The sequence below is a fragment of the Dipteris shenzhenensis genome, chromosome 14 (genome assembly GCF_047967505.1).
Source record: "Dipteris shenzhenensis isolate YYH24624 ecotype China chromosome 14, Dip_SZ_1.0, whole genome shotgun sequence".
NCBI lineage: Eukaryota > Viridiplantae > Streptophyta > Polypodiopsida > Gleicheniales > Dipteridaceae > Dipteris > Dipteris shenzhenensis.
The window spans coordinates 9,464,927-9,484,184 of record NC_141609.1 but is presented as its reverse complement, the minus strand read 5'-3'; positions in this window follow the sequence as shown (position 1 = coordinate 9,484,184).

The following is a 19,258-nucleotide window of genomic DNA, read 5'->3' as shown; positions in this document are numbered from 1 at the left end:
CACACCATTAGGTGTGTTATCTGACCAAGTACTTATCGGATGGGTGTGCCTCATTGAGAACATCTCAATACCACCTAGGTTGACATGTACGAAAAGTGTTGTGCCCATCGGATATGCTTTGCATGGTCAATCACGCATTATACACCGTTTTTTCCCTAGTGGTATGCACATGAGCAAAAAAACACGCCCTCAGGTATGTGATCTGACCAAGTGCTTATCGGATGGGTGTGCCTCTTTGAGAACATTTCAATACCACCTAGGTTGAGGTGTACGAAAAGTATTGTGCCCATCGGAAATGCTTTGCATGGTCGATCGAGCATTAAATACTATTTTTGCTCTAGTGTCATGCACATCCCTAAAAAAACACGCTGCTAGGTGTGTTATCTGATCAAGCATCTGATCAAGCACACTGAGCAAAAAAACACGCCCTTAGGTATGTTATCTAACCAAGTGCTTATCAGATGGGTGTGCCTCTTTGAGAACATTTCAATACCACCTAGGTTGAGGTGTACGAAAAGTATTGTGCCCATCGGATATGCTTTGCATGGTCGATCGAGCATTAAATACTATTTTTGCTCTATTGTCATGCACATCCATAAAAAAACACGCTGCTAGGTGTATTATCTGATCAAGCACTTATGCGATGGGCGTGCCACTTTGCATGTAAGTCAATTCCACCTAGTTGAAGGTGTGTGCAAAGTATTGTGCCCATCGCATATTCTTTGCATTGTCGATCAAGCATAACACACCGTTTTTGCCTTAGTGTCATGCACAACCATATAAAAACATGGCCATAGGTGTGTTATTCAAATAAGTACTTATCAGATGGGGGCTCCACTTTGCATGCGATTCTGTTTCAACTATGTTTAGGTGCATGCAAAGTATTGTCACCATCGGGTATGATTTGCATGGTCGATCACGCATTATACACCATTTTTTTCCTAATGATATGCACATCCGCAAAAAAACACACCATTAGGTGTGTTATCTGACCAAGTACTTATCGGATGGGTGTGCCTCATTGAGAACATTTCAATACCACCTAGGTTGAGGCATACAAAAAGTTTTGTGCCCATCGGATATCCTTTGCATGGTCGATCGAGCATTAAATACTATTTTTGCTCTAGTGTCATGCACATCCGTAAAAAAACACGCTGCTAGGTATGTTATCCGATCAAGCACTTATGGGATGGGCGTGCGACTTTGCATGTAAGTCGATTCCACCTAGTTGAAGGTGTGTGCAAAGTATTGTGCCCATTGGATATGCTTTGCATTGTCGATCAAGCATAAAACTCCGTTTTTGCCTTAGTGTCATGCACAACCATGAAAAAACACGGTCCTAGGTGTGTTATTCAAACTAGTACTTATCGGATGGGGGCTCGAGTTTGCACGCAAGTCCGTTTCAACTAGGTTGAGGTGTGTGCAAAGTATTGTCACCATCCTATATGATTTGCGTGGTCAATCACGCATTATACACCGTTTTTTCCCTAGTGGTATGCACATCCGCAAAAAAACATGCCTTTAGGTATGTTATCTGACCAAGTACTTATCAGATGGGTGTGCCTCTTTGACAACATTTTAATACCACCTAGGTTGAGGTATAGAAAAAGTATTATGCCCATCGGATATGCTTTGCATGGTCGATCGAGCATTAAATACCATTATTGCCTTAATGCCATGCACATCCGTAAAAAAACACGCTGCTAGGTGTGTTATCCGATCAAGCACTTATGCGATGGGAATGGCACTTTGCATGTAAGTCAAATCCATCTAGTTGAAGGTGTGTGCAAAGTATCGTGCCCATTGGATATGCTTTGCATGGTCGATCGAGCATCAAATACCATTTTTGCCTTAGTGCCATGCACATCCGTAAAAAAACACGCTGCTAGGTGTGTTATCTGATCAAGCACTTATGCGATGGGCGTGCCACTTTGCATGTAAGTCAATTCCACCTAGTTGAAGGTGTGTGCAAAGTATTGTGCCCATCCGATATGCTTTGCATTGTCGATCAAGCATAACACACCGTTTTTGCCTTAGTGTCATGCACAACCATGAAAAAACACGGTCCTAGGTGTGTTATTCAAACTAGTACTTATCGGATGGGGGCTCTAGTTTGTACGAAAGTCTGTTTCAACTAGGTTGAGGTGTGTGCAAATTATTGTCACCATCGGATATGATTTGCATGGTCGATCACGCATTATACACCGTTTTTTCCTTAATGATATGCACATCCGCAAAAAAACACACCATGAGGTGTGTTATCTGACCAAGTACTTATCGGATTGGTGTGCCTCATTGAGAACATTTCAATACCACCTAGTTTGAGGCATACGAAAAGTTTTACACCCATAGGATATCCTTTGCATGGTCGATCGAGCATTAAATACTATTTTTGCTCTAGTGTCATGCACATCCGTAAAAAACACGCTGCTAGGTATGTTATGCGATCAAGCACTTATGGGATGGGCGTGCCACTTTGCATGTAAGTTGATTCCACCTAGTTGAAGCTGTGTGCAAAGTATTGTGCCCATCGGATATGCTTTGCATTGTCGATCAAGCATAAAACACCGTTTTTGCCTTAGTGTCATGCACAACCATGAAAAAACACGGTCCGAGGTGTGTTATTCAAACTAGTACTTATCGGATGGGGGCTCCAATTTGCACGCAAGTCCGTTTCAACTACCTTGAGGTGCGTGCAAAGTATTATCACCATCGGATATGATTTTCATGGTCAATCACGCATTATACACCGTTTTTTCCCTAGTGGTATGCACATCCGCAAAAAAACACGCCCTTAGGTATGTTATCTGACCAAGTAATTATCGGATGGGTGTGCCTCTTTGACAACATTTTAATACCACCTAGGTTGAGGTATAGGAAAAGTATTATGCCCATCGGATATGCTTTGCATGGTCGATCGAGCATTAAATACCATTTTGGCCTTAGTGCCATGCACATCCGTAAAAAAACACGATACTAGGTGTGTTATCCGATCAAGCACTTATGCGATGGGAATGCCACTTTGCATGTAAGTCAATTCCACCTAGTTGAAGGTGTGTGCAAAGTATCGTGCCCATTGGATATGCTTTGCATGGTCGATCGAGCATTAAATACCATTTTTGCCTTAGTGCCATGCACATCCGTAAAAAAAACACGCTGCTAGGTGTGTTATCTGATCAAGCACTTATGCGATGGGTGTGCCACTTTGCATGTAAGTCAATTCCATCTAGTTGAAGGTGTGTGCAAAGTATTGTGCCCATCGGATATGCTTTGCATTGTCGATCAAGCATAACACACCGTTTTTGCCTTAGTGTCATGCACAACCATATAAAAACATGGCCATAGGTGTGTTATTCAAATAAGTACTTATCAGATGGGGGCTCCACTTTGCACGCAAGTCCGTTTCAACTACGTTGAGGTTCGTGCAAAGTATTGTCACCATTGGATATGATTTGCAAAGGGGGTAGGGGGGAAAAAGGGGTAGGGGAGGAAGGGGGTTAGGGAGGGGAGGGGGTGTGGAGAGTTAAGGGGTTGGGACGGGGCCGGGGGAAAGGGGGTGGGATGAGGATGGGAGAGGGGGAAGGGGAGGGGGGGAGCAGGAGGGGCGGGGTTGACGGGGGGAGGGGTTTTGGCAACGGAGGGAGCGAGGGAGGGGAGGGGAGGGGAGGGGAGGGCGGGGGGTCGAGGGAGGGAGGAGTTTTGGCGGCGGAGGGAGGGGAGGGAAGGGGAAGGGGGGGAGGGAAAGGGGGGAGGGCGGGGTTCGAGGGATGGAGGAAGGGAGGGAGGGGAGAGGAAGGAGAGAGAGGAGAGAGAGAGGGAGAGGAGAGGAGGGAGCAGAAGGAGAGAGAGGGGAGAGGAGGATTTGACTTACTATCACGAGCAAGAGCGACAAATAAGATTTGACTTACGAGAAGAATGAAAAGGACTTACGAGAAGAAAGTATCGAGAAGATGTAAGAAAATAGTATGCAGCGGAAGATAACAACAAAACGCAAGTACACGATGGAAAGCTGGAGAGAATACAAAAATTCTGATATACCAAATTGCTGATACAACTGATGGTTGGCTGTCCACCCGTGCGCTCTACAGATAGAGCTTCGATGGTGATCTAGACAGATGCTGGACGGAGGACTATGAGCGTGAAGAACTGGTGATCTGATGATAGGGGGTGGCCACTTATATAGTGTAAGTGGTTGACGGTCGGCCCTGTAATAGGCAGTCGGCCTAATAGACAGTCGGCCTGGAAGACCACCGACCCTTCAGAAAACATGCCGTCGGACAGACCCTGCCGCTGGGGGCTTTGCCCCCAGACCCCCACCGGGGGCCTGCGCCCCCCCGAACCCCCTGCTATCGGGGGGGCTATCGCCCCCCCGAACCCCCCCTTTGTGCAGACAGGTATCTACTCTTGGCTCCTAAGCCGTCTCATAACCATCTGGTCTACTCTAAGACCCCTTCCAGTGTCTAAACTGGGGATCCCTCCCAATATCTGATACCCATCATGGCTTCTCCTCATATGGGGCCTTACAACATTGGGTACACAGAATATTGGTGGGTTACATGAGAGGTGGACATTTGAGCTAACTCTAACACCCCCCCTCAATGTTCACCCGAAGATGAACTATGTGATCGGACCAATGCCGAGTCGATGTAGATGCCGCAACAATAAATCACTCCCAAGAGCCTTCGTGAAGATGTCTGCGCAATTATCCTCTGTGGGACAATACTCCAGCTCTATGACTCCATCCTCGATGAGCTCTCGTACGTAGTGATACTGGATCTCTATGTGCTTTGTACGAGCATGGAACACAGGATTCTTTGCAATGGCCATGCAACTCTGATTGTCGCATTTCAGAACCGTCGCATCTTCGATTGGAACTCCTATGTCTTGCAGGATCCTCCTTAGCCAAACTGCTTCACAAGCAGCAATGCATGCTGCCTTGTACTCAGCTTCCGTCGAAGATAGTGCCACTGTTGGTTGCTTCTTGCTAATCCAAGAGAACACTCCTGAACCAAGTGAGAAACAATATCCAGAAACTGACTTTCTAGAATCACAATCTCCCGCCCAATCTGAGTCACAGTAACCCGCCAAGGTCTTCCCTGCTCTATAGGTAATGCCATACTCTAGTGTACCTTTCACGTACTTTAGCACACGCATCCCTGCTTTCCAATGGTTCTCTCGAGGTTGATTTGAGAACCTACTAAGTACACCAACTGCAAAGCTGATATCAGGTCTAGTGTTGCACAGAAAAATGAGACTCCCCACAAGTTTCCTATACTCCTTGATGTCGACAAGTGGTGATGCATCCTCCACTGAGAGCTTACCATTCACCTCCATGGGAGAGACCACGTCCTTACACTCGGTCATACCGAATGCCTTCAAGATCTCGCGAGCATATCTCTGCTGAGAGATGAAAATCCTGCCAGGTTTTTGCCAAACCTCAATGCCGAGGCAAAAGTGCATGAGCCCCAAATCTGTCATCTCAAACTCGGAACTCAACGACTCCCTCAACTGTTGCAGCATCTTCTCATGATCTCCTGTGATGATCAAGTCATCCACGTAAAGGACTATTACCACATACTTGCCATCCTGCTTACAAACATACAGGTTAGCATCAGAAGCACTTTTTGAGAAACCAATAGATATGAGAAAGCTATCAATCCGTTGGTACCATGCCCTTGGGGCCTGTTTCAGCCCGTACAATGCCTTCTTTAGTTTGCAAACCTTGTTCTCTGAATTGGGCACCTCAAATCCTGGTGGCTGGAACACATATACCTCCTCCTTGAGATGTCCATTCAAGAACGCAGATTTCACGTCCATTTGAAACACCGGCCACTGCTTATGAGCAGCCAAGGCAAGTACCACCCGAATAGTTGTCATCCTTGCTGTAGGAGCAAAGGAATCCTCAAAATCAAAGCCTTCAACTTGAGAGTATCCTTGTGCAACAAGCCTAGCCTTGTACTTTTCCAAAGATCCATCAGATTTGTACTTGGCCTTCCATACCCATTTGGTACCAATGATCTTCCTTTTTTCTGGACGATCAACCAAGTCCCAAGTCTGATTCTTCATGATGCTGTCATACTCCTCTTGCATGGCAGCTTTCCAATTTGGATCCGCCATTGCCTCATCCAAATTCGTAGGCTCTTGAACTTTCATAATCTCAGCCATCAAGGCCATATTGACTATGTGTTCAGAAGCCCTTTTCTGCTCCTCTATCCTCTTTGATCGTCGAAGTCCATCTGCAGATGACTCCGCCAAGTCTGGAACCGGATTCTTCTCATCAAAGAGCTGCCTTGCCCACTTTGGAAGTGGCTTACCTTGTGGAGCCAAGGCATGTTGTGGTGTTGGTGGAGTTTGTTCCTCGAAGTACTCCTCCTCATTCTGCAACTCTGCTTTAGATACGGGCACAAGGTGAGTTACTTTTACGGCTGATGATAAAGTGGAAGGGCATACCTCCTCCTCCACTGTATGTGGCTGTTCCCAAAACACCACATCACGACTGACCACGATCTTCTTTGCCTCTGGATCATATAGCCGGTATGCCTTTGACTCCTGGCTATAGCCCATGAAGATACACTTTCTGCTCTTTGGATCTAATTTCTTTCTGGTGCTATCTGGAACATGAACAAAACACTCACATCCAAATGTTCTGAAATGAGAAGCGGAAGGCTTTTTACCTGAGTAAGCCTCCAAAGGTGTTTTGCCCGTCAAGGCCTTTGTGAAGCTTCGATTGAGGATGTAGACTGCTGTATTGACTGCCTCAGCCCAAAAAGACTTAGGCAATCCTTTACCTAGTGCCATGCATCGTGCCATCTCCATGGTAGTACGATTGCGACGCTCTACAACACCATTTTGTTGCGGAGTATGTGCAGTCGTGAGTTGGCGCTTAATGCCATTCTCGTGCAAGTATGTGTCGAACTCTTTTGACAGGAACTCTCCTCCTCGATCCGTGCGAAGCTTCTTTACCTTCAGCCCGCTTTCGTTTTCCACCATCTTTTGCCACTGTTTGAATTTTCCAAGAGCTTCAGCCTTATCTCGTAAAAAATACACCCACATGTATCTACTGTAGTCGTCGACGATAAGCATATAGTAGTTACATCCCCCCAAAGCTTGAGTCAGAGCTTTCCCACTGAGATCAGCATGAACCAATTCTAGAGGAGCCTTTGCCCGATAGCCGCTCTCATGTGGAAAAGCCTTCCTTTGTTGCTTGCCCATCATACAAGCTTCACAAGGTTCCTGCACCTTTGAGAGTGCAGGCAAGTGTGCAACCATCCCTGTTTTCTGCATTTCCAAAAGAATAGGATAACTAAGATGACCAAATCTTTCATGCCATACCTTACTGATGCCCACTCCTGAAGAGACTGTTAGTGCCGTCAGCTCGTAGAGATTGTTCTTCCTTACTGCCTTGCCGACCACCTTGCCCGCTGCATTAAGGATTTCTGCTCCGGTCCTCTTGAAACGTACCTCCAAGTTGCGATCAGTTATCGCAGCAACCGAAAGCAAGTTCTTCTTTAGCTGAGGAACTAGTAATACATCAGAAAGCTCTTTAGTTTCACCCTCTTGAATGGAAAGAGAGATAGTACCTGTACCTTCCACAGGGCATTTTGCATTATTACCGACCGTCACGTTCATGGGCTCTTGTAGAGGCTTGAAAGAGCTATACCAGTCCTTCTTTCTGGTCATGTGACGGGACGCTCCACTATCAAGGAGCCACGAATCATTCGTTGTTGAAACTTCTGTTGAGGAGCATATTTCTTCAATTGCAACCCATAGCTCCAACTCAGTTTCAACTGTGTTGGCAGATTCCTTGCCTTTCGAAGAAGACTGTGTAGTGCCATTCTTTTCGTCCTGCTGCTTCTTTCTGCAATCCTTGATCATGTGACCGCTTTTGTTGCAGTAGTGGCACTTACCTGAAAACTTCTTCTTCTTACCATTCTTCTTCTCTCCACCCTTCCCTTTGGATGTGGTTGAGAATGCTGCATCACTTCCGCCATCGCGGGTCTTCATTCGCATCTCCTCCTCTAGAAGCATCGCGCTGAACTTTTCAAAAGTGAGGGGTGGATTTCTTACCTGCGTGTTGAGTGTCGTGACCAACGCATCGTACTTTTGTGGAAGGATCCGAATGCACCTTCTGGCCAACTCTTCGCTGGTCTTTGTAATCCCAACCGCCGCCATCTGATCACGTAGATTCTTGATCCGTGTGATGAATGTCTCAGCTGATTCTCCATCAGAGCACCTCTCTGCAGCAAGCATATTCTCCAGATTTTGAATTCTGGTCTGATTCCGCGTTTCATACTGACCTTTCAGTATGTTCCAAGCCTCACTTGCCTTGTCTGTGTGCTGAATCAGAGTCAAAACAGAATCACTTGAACTGGTAACAAGAGCGCAGAGTGCATCTGCGTTCCTTCGTTTCCATGCCCGAAGAAGATCTGCATTTGGTGGCGTTATGACGTTGGGGTTGTTTGGATTCGGTGATCCAACCGGTTCTGGATCCAATCCCAGAACAGTATCCAGAAGCTCATATGAATCCAAGATCGCGCTGATCTTGAATTTCCACAAAGTATAATTCGTCCCATCGAGCTTGCCTTCATTGAAGGCAGGTGGACGAATTCGCAACGGGGTTGGTGCAGCCATCACTCCTAGTAGCCTTTGCTAACAAAGCTCGTTGAACTTGCAATAAAGTCGTTACTCAGATAGCCTGAGCTCTGATACCATGTAAGAAAATAGTACGCAGCAGAAGATAACAACAAAACGCAAGTACACGATGGAAAGCTGGAGAGAATACAAAAATTCTGATATACCAAACTGCTGATACAACAACACTGCTGATACAACTGATGGTTGGCTGTCCACCCGTGCGCTCTACAGATAGAGCTTCGATGGTGATCTAGACAGATGCTGGACGGAGGACTATGAGCGTGAAGAACTGGTGATCTGATGATAGGGGGTGGCCACTTATATAGTGTAAGTGGTTGACGGTCGGCCCTGTAATAGGCAGTGGGCCTAATAGACAGTCGGCCTGGAAGACCACCGACCCTTCAGAAAACATGCCGTCGGACAGACCCTGCCACTGGGGGCTTTGCCCCCAGACCCCCACCGGGGGCCTGCGCCCCCCGGACCCCCTGCTATCGGGGGGGCTATCGCCCCCCCGAACCCCCCCTTTGTGCAGACGGGTATCTACTCTTGGCTCCTAAGCCGTCTCATAACCATCTGGTCTACTCTAAGACCCCTTCCAGTGTCTAAACTGGGGATCCCTCCCAATATCTGATACCCATCATGGCTTCTCCTCATATGGGGGCCTTACTGTTGGAGGTGCAAATCTCTCATGGACAAAGGGGATAAGAAGAAGGAGAAAGGGTTGAATTATCCCACATACAAAGGTGTGTGGAAGATGAAGGGACATAAATAGTCCAAGTTGCCCCTCCTATCTTCAATTCCCCCAAGCTTGCCTTTTGTGGAGGTTGGAGGGCTGGCTACGCAAGGGTGCCTTATGGCAGGGGTGGGGACCTGCCATACACACATGCCAGAGCCTCCGTAGTGGCCATGAAGGTTGTGCACTTCCGTGAGGTGCTAGCGGTCTTGGCGGGGGGCACGCTAGGCACATGCTCTTGGATTCTAACATGGTATCAGAGCCCGGGTCTGATCCCCGGCCACCTCTCTCCATGATCGATTGGAGGGGGGTGTTGGAGGTGCAAATCTCTCATGGACAAAGGGGATAAGAAGAAGGAGAAAGGGTTGAATTATCCCACATACAAAGGTGTGTGGAAGATGAAGGGACATAAATAGTCCAAGTTGCCCCTCCTATCTTCAATTCCCCCAAGCTTGCCTTTTGTGGAGGTTGGAGGGCTGGCTAGGCAAGGGTGCCTTATGGCAGGGGTGGGGACCTGCCATACACACATGCCAGAGCCTCCGTAGTGGCCATGAAGGTTGTGCACTTCCGTGAGGTGCTAGCGGTCTTGGCGGGGGGCACGCTAGGCACATGCTCTTGGATTCTAACACTTACAACATTGGGTACACAGAATATTGGTGGGTTACATGAGAGGTGGACATTTGAGCTAACTCTAACAGAAGAATGTTGAAGAAAGTATCAAGAAGAATGTTGAACACAAATTTGAATTCAAAAGGAACGTACGAGAAGAAAGTATGAGAAGAATGTTGAACACAAATTTGAATTCAAATTTATAATGAATTCAAATTTCCCTCTCTTTTTTGAAAATTCAAATTTATGCATAGGAGGAGTGGGCTAGTATTTCTTATATATACTTTTCTTTCCATTCATTCATTTTAACTCTCTCCTCATTTCATTGAAGCAACCAAGAGCGGAAGAGAAAGGATAAGTGGAGCCTTACTTTTTTTACTTTTTCTAGATAAGCAGAGCCTTACTTTTTTCACTTTTTCCAGGTACTTGCATTCTTTTTCATTCGTCTTGTAATTCTTTTTCTTTACTTACAATTCTTTTTCAATTAGTTTCTTGTTAAAGTTTTTGAGTTCTATTTCTTAAAATTCGTCTTGTAATTCTTTTTCTTTACTTATAAGTATTTTTCAATTACTTTATTCTTAAAGTTTTTGAGGAGGGTGGTCTTTTAGAAGGCATTACAATTCTTTTTAAATTAGTTTCTTATTTGAGTTTTTGAGTTCTATTTTAATTAGTTTTTTATTTATATTTGAGTTTGTAAATTTGAGAAATGAGAGAATAGTGAGGGAGAGAAAGAGAGAGGACAGAGGAGAGAGGGAAAGAGAGAAATTAAGAGAGAGAAGAGGGGCTCCTTAAATGAGAGAGGATAGGGAGAGAGGGAGAGAGAGAGAGAGAGATTCACAGAGAGAAGAGGGGATCCTTAAATGAGAGAGAAGAGTAGGGAGGGAAAGAAAGAGAGAGGAGAGAGGGGGAGAGAGATTAAGAGAGAGAAGAGAGTCTCTTGGGGGCCATGGCTGCTTTGAGGGAGGGAGAGAGTAGGGAGAGAGAGAGAGGTAGAGAGAGAAAGAGAGGGAGAGGGAAAGAGAGAGAGGGAGAGAGAGAGAAAGAGAGACAAGGAGAGAGAGGGATTAAATTAGTTTCTTATTTGAGATTTTGAGTTCTATTTTAATTAGTTTTTTATTTATATTTGAGTTTGTAAATTTGAGAAATGAGAGAATAGGGAGGGAGAGAAAGAGAGAGGAGAGAGGAGAGAGGGAAAGAGAGAAATTAAGAGAGAGAAGAGGGGCTCTTGGCGGCTGTAGCCGCCAAGAGAGAGGGAGAGAGGGAGAGAGAGAGAGAGATTCACAGAGAGAAGAGGGGCTCCTTAAATGAGAGAGAAGAGTAGGGAGGGAAAGAAAGAGAGAGGAGAGAGGGGGAGAGAGATTAAGAGAGAGAAGAGGGTCTGCTGGGGGCCGTGGCTGCTTGAGGGAGGGAGAGAGTAGGGAGAGAGAGGGAGAGAGAGAGAAAGAGAGAGAGGGAGAGAGAGAAAGAGGGAGAGAGGGAAAGAGAGAGAGGGAGAGAGAGAGAGAGGGAGAGAGAGGGAGAGAGAGAGATGTTTATCAGAATGAAACATGGCGAGAGGAGAGAGGGAAAGAGAGAGAGAGAGAGAAGAGAAGAGGGAGACTTAGGGAGAGAGAGAGAGAGAGAGAGAGAGAGAGAGAGAGAGAGAGAGAGAGAAAGAGAGAGTGATTCATCCTTTGTCATATGTAGGGAAGGGATGTTTTTGGTAATAGTGTTATTCTTTTTGGGGTCAGACACATGTCCTTTTCAGTTTCTTTAAAAAGGTGTCTGTCGGTGTGTGTCTATAGACATGTCAAACAACGTGTCTAATAGCACATCTAAATTTTAGGAAAGCAGATAACTGCGCCCATAGACGTGTTGTTAGACACATCTATAGACGTGCTACGACAGTTTTTCTTGTGTGTTCTTCCCTTTCCCCTTCCCCTTCCCCTTCCTTTTCCTTCTCTTTCCCTTCCCCTTCCCCTTCCAAGAAAGGGATTGCATGAATGATGGAAATAAGTGATTGCATGAATGATGGAAAGGGATTGCATGAATGAAGAAAGGGATTGCATTCTCTTTTTCTCTCTTTTCTCCTCTCTTTCCTTCTCTTTTCTCCTCTCTTTTTCTCTCTTATCTCCTCTCTTTTCCTCTCTTTTCCTTTCTTTTCTCATCTTTTTCCTTCTCTCTTTTTCTCTCTTTTTTCTCCTCTCTTTTCCTCTATTTTTCTCTCTTTTCTCCTCTCTTTTTCTCTCTTATCTCCTCTCTTTTCCTCTCTTATCTCCTCTCTTTTCCTCTCTTTTCCTCTCTTTTCTCATCTTTTTCCTTCTCTCTTTTTCTCTCTTTTTTCTCCTCTCTTTTCCTCTATTTTTCTCTCTTTTCTCCTCTCTTTCCTTCTCTCTTTTTCTCTCTTTTATCCTCACTTTTTCTCTTCACTTTCTCTCTTTTTCTCTCTTATCTCCTCTCTTTCTCTTTTTTCTCCTCTCTTTTCTCCCTTTTCTCCTCTCTTTTTCTCTCTTTTTTCTCCTCTCTTTTTCTCTCTTTCCTTCTCTCTTTTTCCCCATGTGAAGCTTCAATAGCCTGACATTGAGTAAGCAGATACAGACTTTTGTCACTCTAATTCAAAGAATGTAGGAGTCTGTAAATGCTTGCTCAATGTCAGGCTGTTAGTCTATTTTTTCTTTTGCATCTCGTGACGAGGGCATGCATGATGGAAAGAGGGCATGCTCTATGGTAATCTTCTTCTTTTCTTTTCTTTAGTTTATCATGTGGCCAGGAAGCTCTTCAGCCTCACGTGATCTTCAAGATGCCATCTTTTGGGAGTTATATAACATTTTGGGGCACCCTCCCACTCCTGGGGAGTTATACACATACATGATGGGTACTCCAAACACCCCCCAAGAGTCGACAGTATAGACTCCAAACCACCCCAACCCTACACCAGCTGAGATTACCCTAGTGAAGTTGAGATAGCTCCGGCTACAGAGCCGAGCCCCTTCTCCCCTAGCGGTCAAGAGGCCCTTCTACCTCTCGGAGCCACTGATGTACTATCGTGCAGTCGAGAGTCACTTCTCCAACTACGAGTGACCAGCGTACTCTCGTGCAATTGAGAGTCGCTTCTCCAACTATGAGTGGTCAGTGTACTAGCTCAACACGACAGGGCAGCTGGCATAGTAGTAGGGAGAGCAGTGGGGGATGCATGGCATAGTGCTTTAGGGGGGGTAATGGTGGGGGCGGTGATGATTTAGATGATGCGGACATGCCAGAGGGTGATGGTATGATCTTTTATGACATTGCTTAAACAAGAGGCATCTTGATAGATGCACGAGGGAAGGACATCATAGCCTTCATGCGCTCTGTAATTGCTAACAACTACAGAGATTGCTTTATTCACTATAAAGACCAACCAAAAAAGTTGGCTGATGAGACCCTCGTTGCTGTTTGCTCTAGGTATCCCAATCCCCCCAATGTTCAGTTCATATATAAATGGGCCAAGTCAAAGATTATTATGATACTAGCCAATAAAAGATCTTTGCTTAAGAGACAAGCACTAGCCCAGACTCCCAGGAGAGAGGGAGGTCAACCACCAAGGGGCCAGCCCCCCCGGAGTGGAAGAAAGCAATGAAGGCAGTGAAGGAGAACCCCAGTCTGCAGCACGTGAAGGCACGAAGGATTCAAATGGAGCAATTGTTGAATCATGGGAGGCCCAATTTGTAATCAAATTATATTGTGTTTATGTGGTTTATTAGGAGGTTGTTTCTTTGTACTAACCCCTTCGCAAATTGTGTCATCTTGTAGCTTGATATTGTGGGCAAGTACCCTACTCCTGTCGAGATAGCCTACCACTGCCACCATCACAAAGGAGATACATGGAGGCACTTCTATGATGACGGGTTGATTACTGAGGAGCAGTATATCCAAGCTATTGGAGCGTCCCCCCCGGTATTTAAAAGTAATTAAATAATGTCAATATTGTAAATAAAGATTTGATTTTTCATACATTGATACATGTTGTCCCTCATTTACAGGGCCTTACGGCTGATCAAGAGGAAGAAGATGAGGAAGAAGGGAGCAAAGAAGGGAGCAAAGAAGGGAGCGAGGACACATAGAACTGAGATTAGTTGTAGAAGTAATGCTAGCTACTCTTTTTTGTACTTGAAGTCATTGGCTTGGCTTCGTGCCTCTCTTGTATATGCACTCCTCTTATTTTTTGTACTTAAAGCCACAGGACGTGGCTTGGCTTCGTGCTATATGTACATACAAGAACTTTTTGGGCTATGAATTTATATACACTCCTTTTATTTTTTTGGCTTTCAAATTCCTTGTCCAATGTTCTATCAATGAATGCCTTGTGAACTAAACATTTTGGAGTTATAATGTTTTATTCGGAATTGTAATTGATCGTTGGCTATAGACGTGCTTGGAATTGTGCTAATTAAAATGCAGTTGGCTATAAGGATTGAATTGAACAATGTGGAAATGGGATTCTTGTAAATGCATAGCATACACAACATACACAGCATTCTGTTCAACCACACAAATTTTTGCATTTATTAAAAAAAAAGATTCTGAAGAGCATCTATAAGCGCGTTTATGTACGCGTCTTTCTATTTTTTAAAAATTTATACAGAGCGTCTAAAAGCGCGTCTATAGGCACGTCTATCTGTTATATAGATGTGCCTATAGACACGAGTCTATAGATGCACAAATAGACGCACCCATAAGTTTTTTTTAAGTTAAGGAAACATGCTTGTGTGTGCATCTATGGGTGCTTTGTCTTATTGTGCCTCTTGCAAATGGTACACACCTTGCTACATTTCTTTTGTTCGTTCACTTCGTTGCAGAGATCTTTTGCCTTTGCCTTAGCTTGGAGACTTGATGGTTATGATGAATTCTCAAGTAGTGTCCATGCATGCATTACTTGCTACGTTCAAGCTTCTCTATCCCCTTTCATAGTATTACTTCTTGGCCCCCCCTCTTGTCTAGATCTTGTCATCCCAATGGAACCAACCCCCCTCACCTCGGCCATTTTGCACCACCACCTTTCTTGGTCGTTCACTATCATGGAACCTTATTTGAACACAGGGCTATTGCTTTGAGATCGCCTGGCTTATTTTGTCCTTACTCTTCATCATTGCCTTCTCCCCTATTAGCCTCTTCTCTCACTCAGGCTCTTTGACATAGTAGTTTTGAGCGTTGCTTTGTTACATTGCGCTTCACTTTTTTACACTATGTGATGCTTTTGGTTAGTCGATAATAGTATGTTTGTTCAATGAACCCCCCTTGATACTCCTTGTTGCCTTGATTCTCTGTTAGATCCCTTTGTAATACTTCTTTCCCTTCACTCCAGCGTGTCTTTATTGGGCTTGCTTCCTATCTGTGGGCTTTCTCTCCTTTGCCACTCTTGCTTGCTCACATGATCATGGCTATGGCCCTTATCTCAGCCACCTCTACGTCGGCTCTTCATGTTATTTTGGTGAGTGAGATTTGTCTACTCCTCTTATGGGAGTCTGCTTCTCACCCTATGCTTTTGGTCATCACTTGGCCAGTTGCATGAGACAGACAGGTTCTTTACATGCGGGTTATTCTTGGAATCGACTCTTTTTAACAGCTTGACTCTCTATTACACAAGGTGCTTCTTTATGGTTATACATGGCTCCTTATCATATGTGACATTTGGAGATCTTCTTAAGAGCTTTTATCTTTTAGCACGGCTGGCAACGCCACTTTTGGTCACTTAGCATGTTGATATAGTGATTCTGGCTCTTTGTTTGCTCCGTTTGACTTGCATGTTTCTCTTTGGTGTGTTGCGCTTGGCTTGTACTTTATGTCGATGGTCCTTTACTTATATATATTTATTGCTCAGTTATCTACCTTTAGTTACTTCTATATATATTTTATACATATTGATATATATATTCTTGGTAGGGCATTGGTTTTTTAATTTATTACATATCCTTTAGTGGATTACCTTATATATATATATATATATATATATATATATATGTATGTATATATATATGACTATTTCCTTTAGATACTTATATATATACATAAATATACATGTATATACACTAGTACTATTTCTTTTAGTGGATTGTTTTGATGTAGATCTACAAATTTATGTATTTATTTTCTTAAATTTTCTTTTTCTTTTTTTCAACAGCATTGCATTCCAATGAATTGTTTCATTATATATTTTTAAGGTCATGTTGTGTGGCCTTTATGGGTACATTTATAACTTTTTATTGTAGTTTTATGTAGTTTCGTTGTGCAAATTTTTTAAGACAAAGATTTTTTACTTTGTGCTTTCAAGATTGCTTTCAACCTTTTTTAGTCCTTCGTACTAGTTGCGAGGTATATTGTTATTAAGAATCCATACTTTCCCAAGTTTTCTGTAAGTCTTCTCTTATGCTTTAATCTCTCATTGATTACATTTTTGTAAAAACCCTTCTTTGGCAACCCCATCTTTTAACTCCTTTAATAGGATTAATTATTTACTTTTGGTAAAGCAGATCTTGGTTTTCAACAATTTTCTTAGAGTAAGTTGCTTATCTTAATTTTGTTTACAAACTTTGGTTCACTAGTTCATGTTAGCATGGGCTTTGAAAAAATTAATAAGTGTCTCCCTATATAATTGGTTGTACACGGTAATATAAGCTTTTATTAATGAGCATGATTTTTTTCTTTTTTTAATGCTTTTCTTCGTAGAATACTTGGGTGTGGAATTCCCCTGATTTTCAAAAATGTAAATTCACAAACAAGGGTGTCGACTAACCTCCTTTTTTATTGTTTCTTTTTAACTTTGCATACTAGGGTGCGGACTACCCCCCTTTGATGTTTTACTTCACTCCTTCCCCTAGACTAATCTTTTTTTGTTAAACCAATTTTGGTTAAACCAATCTTTTCATTTCTCCTGGTTAGATGTTCTCCCCTATCTTTCTGGTTAATTAGTTTCTTTAATCAATTAATTACCACTAATACATGTATAAATTCTTAAGCAAATTGCTTTATTTTCCCCTTAATTTTTTATTTTGTCTAGATTGCCCTTGTTGTGTAATGATGGGCCCCATTTTTAATTAAATTTTAATTACTTTTTAAAAAAAAGGATGTGGATTTTTTGCTCTAATTTAGAAATTCCCAATCAAGCAATTTATGTACATTTTATTTCTCTAACCTATTTTCAACCTAGTTTAGTGAGGAATACCCCCCATATTTAAAAAGGGTGTGGACTACCCCCTATAACAAGGTGTAATTTTTCTCTTAAGGTGATCATTCATCTCTTGGTCTATTTCAAATGATGGTTATTCTAACTCGGGGGATGCACTTTTTAGAAACCCTATGTATCACGTGCATTCAAGGGGTATTTAAAAAACCCCTCAACTAAAGTTTCCCCCCAATAAAAACAGCCCTCTTTACTTATGAACTAAGTAATTTTTTTCTAAAGTTGAATTTGAAAAACCCCTCTTGTTATTGTAAACCTGATAAAATTTTCCAAAAAGGTAAATTTATATACCCCTCCTTTTGAATACATGTGGTACACTAAAATTTTATGAGGTGAACCCCCTGAGTATTCTTATGGTTATGGACTAAGCCCCCCTTTTTTTCACACATTTTTTGTGGATTATCTCCTTTTATTTTTGCTCCTTAATGACTCTTTTATGCATTAGAATCTAGAGGGTTGTGCATGTCCCTGCAAGCCAAGGAGCACAAGCATTACCTATCTACCCAAATCATGCTATATTGTTCCAACATATAGTGTATTTGGATGGTGGCAAGTAAGTGGACCCTGACCATGGAACCTAGACTACTTGATGGATTTGACACTATTTTCCAATCTTGAGTTCTTATTTCAAACTCAATATGATTATAAATTCTCAATTTTATTAGAATTTTTGCAAACTCTCAAATTTTGGCAAGCCCCAACTTAGATGTCGTAAATATTTTTGTACTTGTCTCATATATAACTTTTTAACCAAATGGTGGAATTAATTGTATGGCTCATTTATTGATGGGACTATTAAATCTAAACACACACACACACACACACAAGCATAATCATAAGCAAGGAAAGGAAGGGCAAACTACGCAAACAATACATTGCTAAAAGCAAACTAAGAAACTAAATAGTTAAAAGGAACCTACAAGCAAAATAAGGGGGTTGGTGAGTTGACTAAGTAAGCCAAGAGGGGATGAAGGTTTGATGCAGCAATGAATGAGTAGATAAAAAACGGTTGGTGAAGGTTACACCATTGATCAAGACCAAACAAGGTAGAAACTTATAAAGCACACAAAAACATGCCAGGTCCTAAATCAAAAGAAAGAAAGAGCTTCCACCTTTTGCTAGTCAAAGAGAAAAATGACCAATGTAAGTCAAAGAGAAGCCATTGTAATATAAGTTGCAATTCACCAAAAGTAGAAGGAAGGTAGGTCTTAATCCAATGCCCAGTCTAGCCAAGGAGGCAGCGTAGTAGGGAATTGAAAAAGACTAGTGGACTCATATAAAGAGAAAACAATAAAACTTGAAAGGGGTCCAAATGAAAGGAAATATGACATGAGAGAAGGTAGAGAAGACGTAAAGTTAGAGAAGGTAAAGAAGAAGTAAAAGGGCACTACCAAGAAAGTCAAGCCAAGGCTAAAGAAGGAGAGCAGGCTACACCATTATCACTACTCCATCCATGAAGCTCTAGAAGGAGCCAGAATTGTAGAAGAGCATAACCAAGAGGGCATAAGAACTTGAATTTTAAGGAGAGGTGACAAAGCTAGCGACACGAGAGAGGAATGTTTTAAGAATTTAGATTGAAAACAAGAAATTTTGAATGGACGAGCAATTAAAAATATTCATATTATAATATATAATATATAATTATTATAACCACACATAGTGTGGGTGGGGAGGCGGCATGCTTCCTTCCCCAAAGAGTTATAATTCAAGGGAACGGGCCCTTCCTTAGGTGCTGAGATAATGTCGAGAATATAAATGCGGAGAATATTAGTGTCGAGGATAAATCTCACAAATGGATTAAAAACTGACATATTACCTGAATGTAATTAATTATAATTGTAGTCAAACACCAAGAGACAATATCCTGAAAACTTGCCAATGTGAGCCTAAGAGGATTTGCTTGTGTGCTTGAGTGGGATGATTCCAACATTTACCTGCTGCTATCTCAAGATGGTTTCCCAGACTCTTCCATATCTCATCCTCCCTTTCTTTCAAACCCTGAGGTTCCATATTAAAGACACAACAATCTATATTTCTATTCGTATACTCAGTTTAGATCCCCTCTCCTATTTCTACTTGCATAC